General features: G+C 41.1%; 1 protein-coding gene and 1 non-coding gene across 2 annotated transcripts in view; one reads left to right on the top strand and one right to left on the bottom strand.

Annotated features, from left to right (window-relative positions):
• Nucleotides 1-21,290, bottom strand: part of LOC132867784 (histone H3-like) — a 1,068,851-nt gene that overhangs the window by 772,505 nt on the left and 275,056 nt on the right. The gene's annotated exons all lie outside the window — the stretch shown is intronic.
• Nucleotides 2,163-2,234, top strand: trnae-uuc (transfer RNA glutamic acid (anticodon UUC)). The gene has a single exon. It is a non-coding gene; the product is annotated as a tRNA-Glu (tRNA).

Below are 21,290 nucleotides of genomic sequence, written 5' to 3'. Positions count from 1 at the left end.
GTGATGAGAAGGCATCTCATTAGGCTACTCTTTTCTGCCACCATATCAACAATTGTGTCTGTGTCCAAGGACATCAAAATGTCTTTTTCACTTGACATGAGCATGAATGCCTCCAGGTGCTCCTGGGCTGTAGTGCTCCGTAACCGGTTTTTAATGAATTTCAGTATGGAGAAGCTGCGTTCACATGCCACAAATAAAGACAGTTCGTTTTGGTTAGGGCAGCTCACTGGCCACGGAATCCTCCGAGTCAGAGTCCGACTCAACATACACATCACTTGGCTTTGAGCCTGTACTGACCTTTCCAGTAACATTGTCCTCATTTTCGCCCGTTGAACTTGTAGTAGGGACGTCGGGAACACTAGCAGCAACGCTAGTAGTAGCACTACTGGCCACAGCAAACAAATGATCTATTTTAAAACACTTGGAAGCGTCAGCTTGAAGAGCTTTCTGCTTTTTGTCACGAATCTTCTCTGCTCCCCCTTTTCTCTTTTTGCCACCTCTTTCCATTATTTATTCAGTGAATATATGCACAAGACACATCCGTGTTCCCATGAACCTGCGCAACTCATAACATCAAAAGGTAGACGACAGCCGTTAGATTCCTACCCCATCATGCACCGCTACACATTTTTGCAAAATCTCCGAACAGAAATCCACCAAATACAAAAAGAACAAAGTTTTTAGTTTAGTTTGTTTTAGTTTGTTGTAAGGATTTTACAGTTAAAAGAAGAAAAATAAAATTACGCCACATGCCCACCATGACAAAGATGTGTATCAAAAGTAAGGGGTATATAAACTGCACGCTCCCCCCATAGATCATGATGTGCTTAGTCGAAAACGTAATAGCGGATTTTCTATTGCTTAGTAGTCACTTGTAATTGCTATGTAGAGAACAGGGCCGGTGTTAACTTGTGAGGGCCGGCCCAAAGCACGTCTGAGGTACAGCGGCCCTCCGGGATAATGCCCAAAATCACAGATTACCAGTCCGAGCCTGGTGCTTAGGGTCGTTGTCTTGCTGCATGACCCACCTTCTCTTGAGATTCAGTTCATGGACAGATGTCCTGACATTTTCCTTTAGAAATCGCAGGCATAATTCAGAATTCATTGTTCCATCAATGATGGCAAGCCGTGCTGGCCCAGATGCAGCAAAACAGGCCCAAACCATGATACTACCACCACCATGTTTCACAGATGTGATAAGGTTATTAGGCTGGAATGCAGTTTTCCTTTCTCCAAACATAACATTTCTCATTTAAACCAAAAAGTTCTATTTTGGTCTCATCCGTCCACACAACATTTTTCCAATAGCCTTCTGGCTTGTCCATGTGATCTTTAGCAAACTGCAGATGAGCAGCAATGTTCTTTTTGGAGATCAGTGGCTTTCTACTTGCAACCCTGCCATGCACACCATTGTTGTTCAGTGGTCCCCTGATGGTGGACTCATGAACATTAGCCAATGTGAGAGAGGCCTTCAGTTGCTTAGAAGTTACCCTGGGGTCCTTTGTGACCTCGCCGACTATTACACACCTTGGTCTTGGAATGATCATTGTTGGTCGACCACTCCAGGGGAGAGGAACATTCACCTCATCTCATTATCTCTAGCTGCTTTATCCTTCTACAGGGTCGCAGGCAGGCTGGAGCCTATCCCAGCTAACTACGGGCGAAAGGCGGGGTACACCCTGGACAAGTCGCCAGGTCATCACAGGGCTGACACATAGACACAGACAACCATTCACACTCACACCTACAGTCAATTTAGAGTCACCAGTTAACCTAACCTGCATGTCTTTGGACTGTGGGGGAAACCGGAGCACCTGGAGGAAACCCACGCGGACACGGGGAGAACATGCAAACTCCGCACAGAAAGGCCCTCGCCGGCCACGGGGCTCGAACCCAGGACCTTCTTGCTGTGAGGCAACAGCACTAACCACTACACCACCGTATCGCCCGGGAGAGTAACAATGGTCTTGAATTTCCTCCATTTGTACACAGTCTGTCTGACTGTGGATTGATGGAGTCCAAACTATATAGAGATGGTCTTGTAATCTTTTCCAGCCTGACTAAATTAAAAAAAAAAAAATTACAGCTACTTTTCTGGAAAATGCCTGAGTTCTCACCAATGGTCTAAGCACTTCAAAGGTGGCCTTTACACATCAAGGCTGTCCCATATGGTCTAGTGGTCAGGATTCCTGGTTTTCACCCAGGTGACCTGGGTTTGACTCCTGGTATGGGAATGTGTCTTTGTTGTGCCACTGTAGTTGCATGTCACATGACCTTGAGTGAAATCTTCATTCTATAGGCTCTTGCTTTCATGAGTCCATTTGGTGTCACGATGGGACAAGAAGTCTGAAGACAGTGCAGAAGATTCCAGGATTCACTCCTGGCATACTCAGCTTAGCTCTCTCTTACTCCATCTAAGGTCCTGGGCCCGGCTGTTTGTTAACTCCAACAAAGCACAAAGGCTGTACTCTGAATCTGACCACAGCAGCCAGTGTTCAGCGTGACAGCTATTTTTTAACACCGTGAGCTCAGACCTGTACAGAGGGAAAGGGTAAGCATCCGGGTTTTCTTTACACCAGGCCAAATGGGTGCCAGTGCATCCAGCTGTTCTTCCAACATCTGATGTAGGGGTGGCTACCATGCCCATAACCATAGTAACCCTTTCACAGTACAGTTTGAACACACCAATCTCTGTACTCGACGCCATGTTTTATCTCCGCCCATTCTTCTGACTCCCTGTAACGGTATTGGACAGAGACGAGACCAGATACCAAATACAGTGATGTCACGACTGCTTTAAACCAGTGGCAGCACCGAAATTCTGTCTCTCTGGCGGTGGATTCCCTCTCTGGTGGTGGATTCCACACGTGAAAGAGAGAAGCCGTGCATTGGTGCTACAGAAGGACAGAGAATGAAGAACCAGCTATTGTTACCTGACTTTAACCAAAGTTAACCATAACTAGATAGGACACAAGCTGTTTACTGTTTAGCTGCTACTTACATTGTGTTCTTGACTACATCAATGAAAATAGGAATGAAATGAAAGTAGGTGTTTTAACACTGCAATAATGCTTCACAAAAATGAAACTCCATGAAAAATACGGTTTGTGATCACTCTAAACATATCAAACAGGATTGTTGGCGAGCATGTTTTCAATTTTTTAGAGCTGACATGAAAGAAATCCATGTTTGTCCAACTAAATGAAGCTGGATATCATCACAGGACAGACTCTCATGTGTTTTACTGTGAGTCTTTCAAATCCATAATTCTCCTTTTTCCTTACAAATCTAAGCTTTATTTAAATATTTTTTAAATGTCACTAAATGTTGCTTAATTTAAAAGGATTGTAAATAAATGGTGTTTGCATTCCGCAGTAATGGGCCCGAACCAGCTTTGGCCAACATGTGGTTGCCCTCGAAAGAAAGAAATGATAAAGGCATAATTTATTCAAAGATTCCACATATGACACTTAGATGTAGAAAAAGTTTGAGATAGGTATTGAAAGGATCATCTCATCTCATTATCTCTAGCTGCTTTATCCTGTTCTACAGGGTTGCAGGCAAGCCGAAGCCTATCCCAGCTGACTACAGGTGAAAGGCGGGGTACACCCTGAACAAGTCGCCAGGTCATCACAGGGCTGACACACCCTCTGCATACATTGTTGGTAAAAAAAAAGTAACAGTAAATGAATGACTGAATGAATGAACCCTTTATTGTCACTGTTACCAGTGAAATTGACCATCAACCTGTCCTTACAGAAGGGGAACAGGACAGGAATACAGGGATAAAAGAAAAAGAAACACAGTAGTAACATGAGGCAAGATGAGGAAAAAAGAACACCCCCCCACTATGCTCCTTTTTTTTTGAACAGGAGTACAGTGTGGGAGCATTTAAAAACCTCCACACAAGCACACAATAACACAAGTACACTTTAAAACATGGGACTTGAGGGGGGAAAGGGGGAAGGAGGGGGCAATTGGGGTGGGGGGGAAGGGGGTAGGAGGGGAGGGGAGGAGGTAGAGGTAACCCAGGGCAAGCAAGCAGCCATCCGCTCCTGCAGCCATGCAAGCGGCCCTGGTCACACACCCGCTTGTCACACTGGGGGTGAAAAACGGTGACCGTGGAAAATTGGGGAAGGAATGCGAAGAATGCGAGAGTGTCTCCCAGCAGTGACCTTCTGGGGGAAATGTTCCCCAGCAACGGCCTTGATCGAGGCCAGTGCTGTTCAGGGAGCCGAATGTCGATAAGATAGAGATTGTTTGGTCTTTCGAACAGACACAGTCTTTACACGTCCACACCACTCGTCCATATCTGTCCATTTCATCCATATCTGTCCATTTCATCCATATCTGTCCATTTCTGTTCAATTCAATTCCATTTGGTCTCCGAAATACTTATTCCTTGCAAAGTTGAAAGTGTCTCCAAGATGACAACCATGTTGTGGTTCAAGTTCTGCCACAGTCTGAGTGCCGACAGCTTTGCCCACCGCTCAATCATATCGGGCAGCTTTGTGGGGCTTTGAACAGCTGTCACCGTTGTCTGATTTCCTCGATATACCAGGGCAATGCCTAATCCAATCAGCAAAAGTCTGGTAATCATGGTTCCGAATAGGTAGATATCTCCAATGTCCTCCATAGATGTTCCAGCAGGACAGGTGGGTTCCCCCGAACCCAGAAACTGTGTCAATTTTGTTAGGAGACCAGTTTATCAAATCCATGCTTTTTTAGTTTAGAAATTCAATGCGGAGAGAGTCTCTCAAAAAAAAAGTATAGGCAGATGAGACGAAACAAAGAGCACAAGCAGGAAAAAAGGAGAGGAGAGGAGAGCAGAGAAATGCGACCGCCTTCCGTGAGAGCATGGAGAAGAAGTAAATAATAAGTGAATGAAAACAATTTTTCTATTTGCTGCCATTCTTGTGTAGTACTGCCTTCTATGGGGTTCAACTACTAAAAAGCATGTAATATGGTTTATTTAGCAATATCAAGCGTTCTCATTTCAATCTTTGAATCTTTGGTTTGCATGCTATACCGTTAGTCACCAGGTGGTGGTGCATTCCTGTCATGATTTGGTCTCACTTAAAATGAAAGAAGGAGAAAAAAAACTTCTTTGTTTGAAAACTCTATCAATGTGTTACTTTTATATTCAAATTATATGATATTCTCTTTTTTTCTGAGAGGGTTAAATAGTGTTTGGATTTCTTCCTCCTGGTTGAATTTATACTTATTGATAAGTTAGCGTATACAAGTATGTATTGACCTACTTGCCCTTACTGCTCAAGCTATAGGTTTATTGATCTGTTGTAGAGTTCATTTGCATGAAGTGTTGTGAGAAAAAGTTGAAATTTTCTAGTTTTCAGAATTTTTTCATATTATTATTTCATGTCTTTGTCTTTTTTGTCTATCAGTGCTAGGGGTCTTAAAGATAATACGAAATGTAAGGCATTATTTTTGTTTGCAAAGAAGTACAAGGCAGATTTTTAGTTGTTTCAAGAATGTCACTCAACACCCAGTGAATTAAGCTTTTGGAGGTCACAGTGGGGAAACGATATATGGTTAGGTCACGGATCTGAGCATTCAGCTGGAGTAGGAATTTTTAAATATAACTTTAATGGAAATATTATTCAGACTAATATAGATTCCTCAGGTCACTTTATTATTATGATAATAGCCATTAATAATATTAACATTATTATCTATGGATACCACTCTTTTATGGAGAATACCACCCTCTTTGATACCTGAGAAGAGAAAATTTCTGACTGGTTTACCAAATATCCTAATGCCTCTTTAATAATGGGGGGGGGGGGGATTTTAACATAGCATTAAACAATACCTTAGATAGATGGCCTCTGACTGATCACAGAGCGATCCATTTATCAATATCATTGTCTGGAGGTCACTCAGCAAGTCCGAAAGCCTTATTTTGGAAATTGAATAGTTCTCTCCTGAAATTAACACAAGTCAAAGAGCATGTCAAAGATTTAATCAAAATTCATTGGACTAATGCAAAACCCCAGAAATCTTATGGGAGGAAGTGGGAACTTCTAAAATATGAATTGGGGATGTTTTTCAGAAGGTTTAGTGTGAATTTAGCCAAGCAAAAAAGAACATTTGAAGATGATGTTATTGTGCAGCTCGCTTCTCTTTCTCAAAGGGAGGACCTAACTGATAGGGAAAGATGTGAAGACATAAAATTAAAAAATAATCATAAACTAGATTATTTATATCAGGAAAGAGGTAAAGCAGCATGTATTCGATCTAGAGCCAAGTGGTTAGAGGAGGGTGAACAAAACTCAGCCTATTTTTTTTAGACTGGAAAGAAATAGGGCTGTGCTCACCACATTTGATAAACTTAAAAGGGATAAAGAAATATTTGATGATCCTAAGCACATAGCTTACATTTGCCACAGTTTTTATAACAATTTATACATGTCTAAATATTCTGAAGCAGCTACCAACTCATTTATAGATTCAATCAGCCAGTGTAAAATTATTTCCTCAGAAGATAGGGATACCTATGACTGTAGCATCTCCCTTGATGATATGATAAAAGTAATTCATCATCTTAAAAAAAAAGTTCAGGATGTGATGGTTTAACCTCAGAGTTTTATAAAAGTTTTGATGAACAACTGTCTCCCTTTTTAGTGAACATCTTCTCAGAAAGCACTGACAGTGAAGCTCTTCCAACAATGATGACTCAAGCATCACTCTGATCCTGAAACAAAATAAAGATAAAGAAAATTTAGATAGCTGGTGTCCAATCACACTCCTAAACTGATCTGAAAGAACAATTGAAGTTTCCTTTGGATATCGCCACAACAAGGCTAAGACCAGATGTGCTGCTGTTTTCAAGGTCAACAAAGCAGCTTATGGTGCTTGAACTGACTGTACCATGGTAAGAATGCATTGAAGAGGCACACGAGAGGAAGCGGGCTAAATACCAGTCACTATACTAGAAGAGTGCCAGCAGAAAGGATAGAAGATGTGGAACCTGCCAGTAGAAGTAGGGTGCAGAGGATTTGTTGGTCAGTCCTTTTGGAAAGCACTCAGCATCCTGGGCATCACAGGATCAACCCACAGGAAAGCCATATCTGACATCAGTAGAAAGACTGAGTCAGTCTCTCACTGGTTGTGGGTTAAGAGAGAACAGCAATGGGAGAGCTAGCAGTTCCAGGCTGAGTAAACTAACTCAGTCGGCGCACCTCTGGAGGACGTAATGGGTTGCGCTGAAACGTCCGATGACATAGATACCCACCTGATTATGGAACTGACTGCAGTGCCTCACCACTGTTTGACACTTTTCTGATTCTATACATTAATTTGAATTACTTTTTGTTCCATTCAGATTAATTTGAATTAATTGTGATCCTAAGATATTTATTTGAATTACTTCCTGGGTTTGTAATATTTATTTGAATTTATGATTGCTGCTATAACATCAATTTGAATTAGTCATTTTATTATTTCAATTTGAATAACTTCCAGATTAATGACACTAATTTAAACCACTTTCTGATTCTGTTACATTCATTTGAATTACTTCCTGGTGATTTGACATGGATTTGAATCACAGTACTTAAACAGAAAGTTCTGTGGTTCAAACATTCCGAAACTAGGGCATTATTCAAGAAGCCCACTGAAACCTGTGTTCTGAAAGCATCTCAAGCAGTATGCTGAGGCATTTTTTTCAACCAGAGCAATGGGCAAATTTTGGAAACATATTACATGATGTTGTTATGAATGATAATTTGGTGAAAGAGTTGTTAGCAGAGCAATCTTATCTTGCAGCATGAGCTTGAAAAAATGGATGCTCATCATAGAGATTGGAGTCCATCTGAAAGTTTCTGCATAAAACTGTGCAAAAAGCCCAGCAACATGTTATGTGACTATGATGTAATTTAAACACTCAAATTTTTGATTTGGCATCAGACACACTACCATTGCATCATGAGGTCTGAAGGGAGAGGGTCCATACCATATCATCATGGCACAGAATTAGCATTGCTCTGAAATCTGAACTCAAGTTTTTACAAGGATGAGCACAAGCTCAATGCAAAAGCACAACCTGGCTGGATACCCCTTCCCAAGATATTAAGGGACATTGTCAGGATCATATGACAGTTCTCACTTCAGTGTGGGAGTGTAAAGTGGAGACTGAAATCATGAAATATTTTGTCATGATTGCATTTTCTCTGCTCATAACAAGACAGTTTGTACTTATTAAATACAAATTTGCACCTAAATTCTTTCAAGATCTTGCAACCTGATTTGATTTTGATGGGAAAGATCACCAAAATAATATTATTTATTAATGTGATTTATAAAGATGACCTTATACATATCTGTACTATACTTCATTTTTAATTCAGAAAAATACGCCACAACCCAAATGCACTGCATATTTGGTTCAATTTCACTTTGGTAACCGCACTAACAAATACAGACAGAAATAAAAGGCAGGGAGACTACTTCTCAGTTCGCAGTTAACAAGCTTCAATGCAACTTTCAAATCTTCACTTTTGTTGAATTGTATTGATATAGTGCTTTGGGCAATGAATTGAAATAAATGCAACACCAACAATTCAGGAGTTCCATCAGTGACCATGTTCAGATTCTGTGAAGGAAATGGTCATACACGTCCTGTCTTTCATTTGCGATGTAATTTGCTGGACATTTTGCTCATTTTGAGCATTTGTTTGACATTTGAGCATTTACAAGACAGGAGGTTCCTTTAGGAATATGCAGATTGGTGTGTGAGAAAATGACCCTGAGGCACTCTGAACTGACATAGCCTGATAATTTTTTTCTTATACTTTGCCAGGAAATCAGGAAGAACAGCTGGATGCACTTGCACACATTTGGCCTGGTGTAGTGAAAACATGGACGCTTACCCTTTCCTCCTGTACAGGTTTGAGGCCATGGTGTTAAGAATAGCTTTAACTCTGAACAGCAGCTGCTGTGGTCAGATTCAGATTACAGTCTTTGTGCTTTGTTGGAGTTAACAAACAACTGGGCCCAAAACCTTAGATGGGGTAAGAGAGAGCTAAGCTGAGTAAGCCAGAAGTCAATCCTGGAATCTTCTGCTCTGTCATCAGACTTCTTGTCCCATCATGACACCTGGCAAAAAAAGGACTGATAAAAGTGAGAGCCTATGAAATGAGGATTTCACTCAAGGTCATGTGACTTTCAACTAGGGTGGCACAACAAAGATACATTCTCATACCAGAAGTTGAACCCATCTCACCTGAGTGAAAATCAGGAATCCTGACCACTAGACCATATGGGACAGCATTAAAGTTTAAAGGCCACCTTTACACCCAGGAGAACCCAGGAGTTTTCCAGAAAAGTAACTGTCAATTTTTATTTTATTTAGTTGTGTGGCTCACAGTTAGAACTTTGTTGTGGTTAGTAAATGTATAATCCAGAACATTGCATGGGATAAAGGAGAGCCATGCCAGCCAAACTTAGAATCTTCTCATCCATAATATGACATGATATCTGTTGTTCCACTCAGCTGATTTCTCCATGGCAAAGTTCACATCTATGCACAGGTTTGATTTTTATTCGAGTTTAAAACAACTTTACACTGTCCCATTTCTAAGGGGCTGCAGAAGTGATATCATGACCAAAAGCATGCAGGACTGAGTGGAGATTAGATTAGATTAGATTAGATTAGATTAGATTAGATTAGATTAGATTAGATTAGATTAGATTAGATTAGATTAGATTAGATTAGATTAGATTAGATTAGATTAGATAGAACTTTATTGATCCCTTTGGGAGGGTTCCCTCAGGGAAATTAAGATTCCAGCAGCATCATTACAGGATAAAGAGAAAATAGAAAATAGAGAAAAAAACTTCTAGATAAATTAAATTAAATTAAGTATTTACACATACAAATATAAAAAGAATAAAATATGCACATTATATTGCACATTGTTCAGTATTGCTTATTGTTAGGCTAGGCTACTGCTCCTTTCTGTCCTCTGTCCTTCTGTTACCCCTCCTCCCCCCCAGAGAGGAGTTGTACAGTCTGATGGCGTGAGGGACAAAGGAGTTTTTAAGTCTGTTTGTCCTGCACTTGGGAAGGAGCATTCTGTCACTGAACAGGCTCCTTTGGTTGCTGATGATGGTGTGCAGAGGGTGACTGGTATCGTCCATGATGTTCAATAGTTTGTCCATAGTTCTCTTCTCTGCCACTGTCACCAGAGAGTCCAGCTTCATGCCGACCACAGAGCTGGCATGCCTGATCAGTATGTCCAGCCTGGATGTGTCCTTCTTGGATATGTTGCCCCCCAGCACACCATGGTGTAAAACAGGACACTGGCGACCACAAACTGATAGAACATCCAAAGGAGTTTCCTGCAGATATTAAAGGACCGCAGCGTCCTAAGGAAGTATAGCCTGCTCTGTCCCTTCCTGTATAAGTGATTGGTGTTGCAAGTCCAATCCAGCTTGCTTTCCAGCCACAGCCCAAGGTACTTGTAGGAATCCACAGCCTCCACCTCAACTCCCTCGATCAGAACTGGACGTGACCTTGGTCTGGACCTCCCAAAGTCAATGACCAGCTCCTTGGTCTTCAAGGTGTTGAGCTGCCGATGGTTCCTGTTGCACCACACAGCAAAGTCCCTCACACACACATATACACACATACATATCATACAGATGCTATCTGTAAGAAGAATTTGCCTCTCTCAAAGGGTTGCTGGTCATAGCCCATGGTCAGACTGTGAGCAGAAGCTTCAAGCTTTGTCAGAGTAAGCTTTCAAAACACAGGTTTCAGTGGCCTTGTTGAAGGATGTCCTCACTTCAGAAAATGGTATAGGTAACTCAAAGAATGTTGAACCTTGGTCCTATCTACTGAGCTGTATTTGAACCATAAGGCATGTATTTTTTTTTAGAACATGAAGAATTTTGACCATCAGGTCACTTGGAAAATATTTCTAGCATGACTCCAGATCAAAAGTTTCTTGCCAACAAGAACCTTTTCTGAAGGTTCAAGCCAACAAGTTGTCATCTTGTCTCTGTATAACTCACATGTTGTCCCTGTATATCTCAGCGCTCTGCCACCTTTTCCAAATGATTGCCCATCATCTGGCACAAATAATGATAAAAAAGTACTTGTTTAACCTGCAAAATGATATAGTTAGCTCAAAGAATGTTGAACCTTAGTCCTATCAACTGAGCTGTGCAGGCTGTAAGGTGAGCTGTACTGAACCATTGGACATATTTTCTTTTCGAGCATGAAGGAGATTGACCATCAGGTCACTTGGAAAAGGTTACAATCATGAGTCTGCTTTATAACAGTCATTCTAAAGTCTTATCTTGGTTCAAGGAACCCTTTCTTGTCATGGTATTGGACTCCTTTAACAAGCATCATCATTTTCAACCATACTTGTCTTTTGGGAATAAGGAAACCAATTGACTGAAAAGTAAGTCTGTTCCTCTGACAAAGACAGAATTCATCATTGGACCATCAGATTAAAACACTGATGCGCTCCTGACTGAGCTTTCCAGGCTCCGCTTTTCTGTTTCTGTAAGAGTCAAAGCATGTCAGGACTTTGGACACACATTTTCAACAGGTTTCTCTGATTTAATTAATGCCCTGCTCATACCATCTGGTGTTTGTCACATTCAAAAATGTCGTAATATACCGTACCTTTCCTTTGAACCCTCAAAGCAGGGCACCCTCAAAAACCAACTTTTCCACTGATTGCCCATCATGTGACACAAATAGTGACAAAAAGGATTCATATAAAATGTGAAGTTAACTGAAAGTTAGTTGACACCTTGGGCTTGTCACATTGGATGACGAGTGCTTAAGTTGAGCAAAAGTTGTCCACAGCCTATACTCACACACTGAGGTGAGAACTACTATATGATCTTGGAAAGATCCCTGAATATATTGAGAAGGGGAATCCAGCCAGGTTATGCTTTCACATTAAGCTCATCCTCTGAAAAAGCTTGAGTTCAGAGCGATGCCAACTTTGTACCTTGCTGGTATGGGCCTCTCTATGTCAGCTTAGACCTCATGGTGCAATGGTAGCACATCTGACTCCAGATTAGAAGGTTGTGTGTTCAAATCATGTTGATGTCAGACACCAAGTTAATGCTTTTTGCACAGTCTAATGCAGAAATTTTCAGAATCACTTTTATTGCCAAGTATGTGGACACACACAAGGAATTTGACTCCGGTTTCACTTAGCTCTCATAGTACAAAACAGATAAAAAAGCGTATACACAAAACAAACAAACAAAAAAAAATGGTACAATAGGTGCATAGTGCAAAGTAATCCAAGTAAGTCAAGTATGAAATAGATAAATATAAAGTATACAGTGTGCACAGAATGATGGTATGAGTGTGCAGATATTTTGCAAGTGATATTACTGATATATGAATCTGGATTTTAGCTGTTCATCACAGAGACAGCCTGAGGGAAAAAATAGTCTTGTGTCTGGTTGTTTTTGCATACAGTGATCTATATCACCTCCCTGAGGTGAGAAGATTAAACAGATTGTGACCAGGGTGTGATGGGTCTGCAGAGATGTTACCTGCCCGTTGGGGCAGGTGACATCTGCCCCAATCTGGACTCCAATCTCTAGGATGACCATTCAGGATTTTGTCAAGCTCATGCAAAAAGTAAAGATTGCTCTGCTAACAACTCTTTCACCAATGTGCCTTTCATAACTTCACAACCTAATTTAATATGTTTCCAAAATTTGTCCATTGGGCTTGCTTGAAAAAATGCTGCAAAATACTGCTTGAGAAGCTTTCAGAACACAGGTTTCAGTGGCCTTGTTGAAGGATGTCCTTGCTTCAGAAAATGGTATAGGTAACTCAAAGAACTAGATAACTTTCGTCCCATTTCCATCCTGCCTGTGCTGTCCAAGGTGTACGAAAAGCTTGTTTTGCACCAGATGACTAACTTTCTCACAGATATCGCAATTCTAGGGCCTAATATCAGTGCCTACTTCAGGGGTCACACAACAACAACAGCAATGTTGGTGATACGAGATGACATTCTCACAGCAGTGAAGAAAGGGGAAATCATGTTTGCTGTCATGACCGACTTTAGCAAGGCCTTCGACACCGTGGCTTATGAGACTGTTCTCTGTAAACTTTGTAGGTTCGGCTTTTCTAAATGAGCATTGAAGTGGATCCTCAGCTATCTTTCTGAGCGTCGACAATACGTTCAAATCGATGATTGGAGATCAGAGGAGCTTGCAGTTACTTTTGGCGTCCCTCAAGGATCCATCCTCGGGCCTGTCCTCTTTAATCTCTATGTCAATGACCTCTCCTCCAGGATCCCCCGGACAGTGACGTGTCATCAATATGCTGACGACACCACCTTCTACTCACATTTTAGACCATCTTCCTTAAATCAATGTTATGAAGAGATGCAGGGAGCTATTGACAAGCTAAGTGACTGGTCTTCAAACTCAAATCTTGTGTTAAACACAGAAAAAAACAAATGCATGCTTTTCTCTGCGCAGCAGACATCGCGAGTACATGGACTACATGACATTGACAAACTTTTTTTCCAATGGTAGAGAGCTTGAATGACTACAGCAAATGAAGCTCCAAGGAACACATGTTCACCAGCACCTTTTATGGACAGATCATGTCAACAAGGTAACTGCATCACACAGTAACAAATGGAGTGTCAATATTGCAGTGTAAACCTATTTTCCTCTGGATAGAGTAGTTATAACACTATGCAGAGTAAAATCGTCTAAATGGTAGTGTCAAAAGTGAGAGTTAATTCCCACTTGCACACAACGACAAAATCTACTCTGCAGGGTGATGATTCCCCGCGAAAATACAATATAGAGTCAGATTAACTCTGAAAATCTTACACTATCTATAGTGTTAAATATTTTTACACACCTCATTGTTAATTTTGACACAAAATAGAGTAAAATCTCATCTCATTATCTCTAGCCGCTTTATCCTTCTACAGGGTCGCAGGCAAGCTGGAGCCTATCCCAGCTGACTACGGGCGAAAGGTGGGGTACACCCCGGACAAGTCACCAGGTCATCACAGGGCTGACACATAGACACAGACAACCATTCACACTCACATCTACGGTCAATTTTAGAGTCACCAGTTAACCTAACCTGCATGTCTTTGGACTGTGGGGGAAACCGGAGCACCCGGAGGAAACCCACACGGACAGAACATGCAAACTCCACACAGAAAGGCCCTCGTCGGCCCCGGGGCTCAAACCCAGGACCTTCTTGCTGTGAGGCGACAGCGCTAACCACTACACCACCGTGCCGCCTAGAGTAAAATTAACTCTAAAAATCTTACACTGGCTATAGAGTAAATTTTACACTGATTTTGAGTGGGACCAAATGTTATCTGACAGAGAGTTAAATTCAACTCTTAAAGAGTAAAATTGACACTATGATTTTTACTGTGCATGCTATGCTACCCGTTCAGTGCTACGCAAGCTGAATAATATCACCCCTTTTTCGGTGAGGAAACAACTTGCAGAATGCCTTATCCTCCATAAACTCGACTACAACAATGTTGTGTACCACCCTATTCCTGCCTATTTGATTCAGAGACTAGAACGAGTGCAGCTACACAGTAAAAATCATAGTGTCAATTTTACTCTTTAAGAGTTGAATTTAACTCTCTGTCAAATAACATTTGGTCCCACTCAAAATCAGTGTAAAATTTACTCTATAGCCAGTGTAAGATTTTTAGAGTTAATTTTACTCTATTTTGTGTCAAAATTAACAATGAGGTGTGTAAAAATATTTAACACTATAGATAGTGTAAGATTTTCAGAGTTAATCTGACTCTATATTGTATTTTCGCAGGGAATCATCACCCTGCAGAGTAGATTTTGTCGTTGTGTGCAAGTGGGAATTAACTCTCACTTTTGACACTACCATTTAGACGATTTTACTCTGCATAGTGTTATAACTACTCTATCCAGAAGAAAATAGGTTTACACTGCAATATTGACACTCCATTTTTTACTGTGTAGCGACTGCTGGATTTGTTCTTCGGCATTATGCCAACGTCAGGGACATAATCCAGTTAAAATGGCTTCCTACTGAAGACCAAAGGGACTATCATCTAATGTGCTTCGCAAATAAAGCGCTGCATTCTTTGGACTGGCCATCCTATCTTCCACTCCAACGCCGCACCGTCGACCAAGTACTAATATCATCAGACACTCTATGGAAATATTGACTTTATTTCATATATATATATATATATATATGACTGAATTATAGTGAAGTGTATAAATGATACCTATTCTTTGTCACTTGGCCACCAAGCTGTCTTCAGGACTCATCATTGCAATGACACTATGAGGAAAACACACAGAAAGCAGCCTTATTTATTCAAAAATAAATAAATTAATCAATTAATTAGTTAATTAGTTACTTCGTTACTTAGTTTATTAATTAGCTAATTGGTTAATTGGTTAATTAGTTAATAAATAAAATGTCTCAGATGTTTCTCATCTCAGCTTACAACAGGTTATGGTCACTACTATTTGACCGAAGCCAAGTATTTGACGGAAGATGGATATGATGTGTTAATTGTACCTGAAGATACAGTATCAATTGAACAGTGGACATTTTACTCATGTTGTGATTGAATCTCTTTCAGAGCCTATAAACACAAAAAACCCCGATGAGTTAGTTGAGAGAGATAACAGGATGGCGTGTCCATTCATTTGATATTGAAATCATGTTTTTAGATGCAATTTAACATCACACGTGTTTCAGTGGACAAAAAGGCAACAACAAGATTCAGAAATACACAGGGAAGTTTATCACAGAGTGATAAATTATAAATTATAAATTAATCATGCAATGGCTTTTTCCTTCACACCGATTCCATGATTATTGTAGGGACTTTACCTTAAAATTTCAAACAGGTTCAATTCACCTTAAAATCAGCTGTCTGTAAAAGGACACCACAAGAAGATCATAGGGTTTGGAATTTTGAAAAAAAAATCTTTCATGGTTGCAGAGATACAATGATTTTAGGAAAATAAAAAATAAATAAAAATAACGGTAATTGCGCACTGACGCCCCCTCCCCCAAACAAACAAACAAACAAACAAACAAACAAACAAACACACACACACACACACACACACACAAACACACACCTCCTTCTACTGAATGCTGTAGCACAAAATAGAAAGGGTGTATATGGTCCTAATTGGTTCTGTTAGAACCAGAAAAAGTTGTTTTATGAGCGATTAGTTTTGGAGGTGAATCTGAACAAATTCCTGGCTGTTGCGCTCCAGCAGTGAAAAATGAAAGTAAGTGCCTATTTATTGCCATTTTTTAGCCTTGTGCTTACCAAGTGAGGTTACAAAGATGACAATTACAAAGAGACACTGCTTTATCATAACTGTGAAAGCTGAACACCAATTCAGTAAAAAAATAAATACATTTCCAATGGTATCAAGTATTCATCTGGGCCTTTTGCTTTTCTCAAATAATCTGCTTTTGAAATTACAGCAACAGCAAATTACAGCAACAATTTGTCTCCAACTTTTATTGATATTCTGATATTCTAATGGAGCTTACATTGCATACTTATGTCGGTACATGATATAGTTTTACAAAATATTGCTAAGACATACAGTAGGCTATCCCACTATCATAATATTTATGTTGCCAGTTTACAATCAATTCACACAAGTATGAAAATATATTTTGGTTGCCATGCTTCCTATCGTGGCATACATTCAAGAACATGGGAAATTCATAAACGCAAAATGTTTTTCCTTGATAGAAAAGACTGATGTAAATATGCAAATATTATCATAACCTAGACTGTCCTGAAAACAAAACATAATTATATAATTATAGCATGTAGATGGATGGCCCTTATAATGACCATGAGCTTAAAAGTAAAGATAGTATAGCCTGAAAATAGCCTATGATTAATTTAGATCGATAATATCAGGAACAGAGTGGGTGTTTTTCTAGTTCAAGGTGCATCAATGTAGGCAACTTTCTGTCCCTAAACATAAGACGCACATTCTGTGTATCTGCACGTCCATGTGGATGTAGGGAACACACGTGCAGCCAAGTACACGAAAAGGAACGTACAGTGACACCATGCAAGTTCACGCAGCAAAAGTATATATTTTTAAGTGAAACTGTATGTCCTATACCACTAAACATTACTGAATTACTGTACCTCTGCAGATGGACATCAGGAAATTCTTCATCCAAAACAGAGGCAGGGAGAGAAGCAGTAAGGAGAGATGAGGATAAGGTGGAGGGAGGTAAGATGATCTAGCTGTACATTAATATTATCGTCATTTAGCTATGCTCTGTCAGCTGGCAAAAGCAATGCTAGTTGTTGATGTTGTAAGCATTTGATTTATGGCTGTCAAACTTCAGTAAGTTCACTGCATTGTAAAAAGTAGTTAGTGAGTTCTAATCAACAGAATCCCATAGCACTCAAAAGTCAGTGCATACTAGCATTTATATAAGCTACAAAAACTATGCAGTCTTGCCAGGGTGAAAATCAATAACTACCATAAACATTTGATGTGTGTGTGTGTGTGGGGGGGGGGGGGGATGCTGTGCCCCAGTAGAGCTTTATGTCTAGCAATGCCCCGGGTTTCATCTTCTAAAAATTAAAAGCGGAGCATAACTTGGTTCCATGGTGTAACGGTTAGCACTCTGGCCTTTGAATCCAGTCATTCGAGTCCAATTCTCAGTGGAACCTTTAAAAGCTTTTGCCCACTTTTAATCACTTTTTTTTTTTTTATTGCCAGGTATGTGGACACACATGAGGAATTTGACCCCGGTATCACTTAGCTCTCATCGTACACAACAGATAAAAAGCGTATACACAAAACAAAAAAAAACACACAAAATAATGGTGCAATAGGTGCATAGTGCAAAGTAATCCAGGTAAGTCAAGTATGAAATAGATAAATAAATATAAAGTATACAGTGTGCACATAATGATGGTATGAGTATGCACCATATTACACCAAAAGGGAAAATCCTTTCTGTGATGAACAGCTAAAATCCAGATTCATATATCAGTAATATCGCTTGTAAAATATCTGCTCATTTTACAAGCGATATTACTGATATATGAATCTGGATTTTAGCTGTTCATCACAGAAAGGATTTTCCCTTTTGGTGCAATATGGTGCATAGTGCAAAGATGAAATAGTAAATATAAATAAGTATAAATATAATATAAGTAACAGTGAGCACAGAATGACAGTATGAGTGTGCAGATATTTTGCAAGTGATATTACTGATATATGAATCTGGATTTTAGCTGTTCATCACAGAGACAGCCTGAGGGAAGAAACTATTCTTGTGTCTGGTTGTTTTTGCATACAGTGATCTATATCACCTCCCTGAGGGGAGAAGTTTAAACAGTTTGTGACCAGGATGTGATGGGTCCACAGAGATGTTACCTGCCCGTTTCCTGACTGTGGACAAGTATAGGTCTTGGATGGAGGGCAGGTTGACACCAATAATTTTCTCTGCAGACCTTATTGTCCGTTGCAATCTGTTCTTCTCCTGTTTGGTGACCGATCCAAACCAAACAGTGATAGAAGAGCAAAGAACAGACTGAATGATGGCAGAGTAGAATTGTGTCAGCAGCTCCTTAGGCAGGTTGAGCTTCCTGAGCTGGCACAGAAAGTACAACCTCTGCTGAGCCTTTTTGATGACAGTGACTATGTTGGTCTTCCACTTCAAGTCCCGAGAGATTGTGGAACCCAGAAACCTGAAGCTTTCAACAGCAGTCACAGTGTTGTTGGCGATAGTGATGGGCAGCAGAGTGGGGGGGCTCCTCCTAGAGTCCACTGTCATCTCCACAGTTTTGAGCATGTTCAGCTCCAGATTGTTCTGGCCGCACCAACAGACCAGCCGTTCAACCTCCAGTCTGTATGCAGACTCGTCACCATCTCGGATGAGGCCGATGACTGTTGTATCGTCTGCAAATTTCAGGAGTTTAACAGACGGGTCTTTTGAGGTGCAGTCGTTGGTATAAAGGGAGAAGAGCAGTAGGGAGAGCACACACCCTTGGGGGGTGCCAGTGCTGATAGTCCGAGTGCTGGATATGATGCTCCCCATCCTCACCTGCTGCTTCCTGTCAGTAAGGAAGCTTGTAATCCACTGACAGGTGGAGGAGGGCACAGTGAGCTGGGTGAGCTTGGTGTGGAGGATGTCTGGAACAATGGTGTTGAATGCCGAACTGAAGTCCACGAACAGGATCCTGGCATACGTCCCTGCAGTGTCAAGGTGTTGCAGGATGTAGTGCAGACCCATATTTATAGCATCATCCACTGACCTGTTTGCCCTATAGGCAAACTGCAGGGGGTCCAGCAGGGGGTCTGTGATGTCCTTCAGGTATGACAACATCAGTCTCTCGAAGGACTTCATGACTACAGATGTGAGGGCAACAGGCCTGTAGTCATTCAGTCCTGTGATATTGGTTTTCTTAGGAACCGGGATTATTGTGGAGCATTTGAAGCATGAGGGGACTTCACACAGCTCCAGGGATCTATTAAAGATCTGAGTGGAGATGGGAGCCAGCTGGTCAGCACAGACCTTCAGACAAGAGGGTGACACATCATCTGGGCCAGGTGCCTTCCTGATCTTCTGTCTGTGGAAAAGCTGACAGACATCCTCTTCACAGATCTTGAGTGCTGGTGGGGGGTCAGAGGCAGGGGGTGGCAGAATGGCAGGGGGTGTAAATGGGTCTTTAATGACTGAAGGGGGGAGAGGTGTGAATGTGTCGAATCTGCAGTAAAACACATTCAGCTCGTCAGCCAGTTGATGGTTCATTGCAGTGTTGAGGGATGGTCTCCTATAGTCAGTAATGTTCTGCAGGCTTCTCCACCCTGATGTCAGATCGTTTGCTGAAAGGCTGTTTTTAATCTTATCAGCATAGCTCCTCTTAGCTGCTTTCACCTCCATTGTCAGTGTGTTTCTGGTCTGATTATACAGAACTCTGTCTCCACTTTTGTAGACCTCTTCTTTGTTCTGACGAAGTTGCCTGAGTTTTGCAGTGAACCAGGGTTTATTGTTGTTGTATATGCAGAAGGTTTTGGTAGGCACACACATATCCTCACAAAAACTGATGTAAGATGTCACAGTATCAGTCAGTTCATGCAGGTCTGAGGCTGCAGCCTCAAAAACACTCCAATCAGTGCAGTCAAAGCAGGCTTGTAGTTCCACTTTGGCCTCATCGGACCATCTCCTCACCGTCTTGACTACAGGCTTAGCAGATTTCAGCTTCTGCCTGTCGGACAGTATAAGATGAACCATACAGTGATCAGATAGTCCCAAGGCTGCACGGGGGACAGAGTGGTATGAGTCCTTTAAAACAGTGTAACAATGGTCCAGAGTGTTAGTGTCCCTGGTGGGACACTTAATGTGCTGTTTATATTTTGGCAGTTCGTGGCTGAGGTTTGTTCTGTTAAAGTCCCCCAAAACAATGAGCAAAGAGTCCGGGTGTTTTTTCTCCACGTTGTTTATCTGGTCAGCCAGGTGTTGTAATGCCTCATTAATACACGCCTGAAGAGGGATGTAGACTCCAACCAGAATAAACGAGGAAAACTCTCACAGGGCATAAAACTGTTTGCAGTTTATGAATAATGACTCCAGATGAGGACTGCATGATTTGTTTAGAACTGTGACATCAGTACACCAACCTTCATTAATGTAAAAGCAGATTCCGCCTCCCCTCGTTTTCCCCGTGAGCTCTGTTTCGCGGTTCACTTGGGGCAAGTGAAATCCAGGCAGGTGGAGAGAAGAGTCTGGGATGTGCTCACCGAGCCAGGTTTCGGTGAAGCACAAGGCAGCAGATCTGTTAAAATCCATGTTAATTGTGTTGAGGAGCAGCAGTTCATCCATCTTATTGGCCAGAGAGTGGACATTAGCCAGGTGAATAGATGGGAGCGCAGTGCGAAACCCCCGCTGCCTCAGTCTGACGAGTGCGCTGGCTCGGTTCACCCGGTGTCTCTGGCGTCCTCGGCATAATCCATAGAGATCTGCTGATCCTCCAACAAGTAGCTCTGGAAAACTTTCCAGATCAATGAAAGCCGATGAAAAAACTTTACTGGTGATTATTCCAATGTTTATAAGTTCTTCTCTGGAGTATGTGACCAGCAAAGGAGTGCAAAAAACACAACAAATACACAAAAACATAGAAAGTACGAGAGAGCGAAGTACCGAGGCAACCATCCGCGGCACCATCTTGGATTAAGAATGATGGACAAAGAAATAACTTTTCTTAAAGATGAAAATGGGTCATGAC

Source organism: Neoarius graeffei, chromosome 19, assembly GCF_027579695.1.
Source record: "Neoarius graeffei isolate fNeoGra1 chromosome 19, fNeoGra1.pri, whole genome shotgun sequence".
Classification (NCBI taxonomy): Eukaryota; Metazoa; Chordata; class Actinopteri; order Siluriformes; family Ariidae; genus Neoarius; species Neoarius graeffei.
This window is presented reverse-complemented; position numbering and strand designations above follow the sequence as displayed.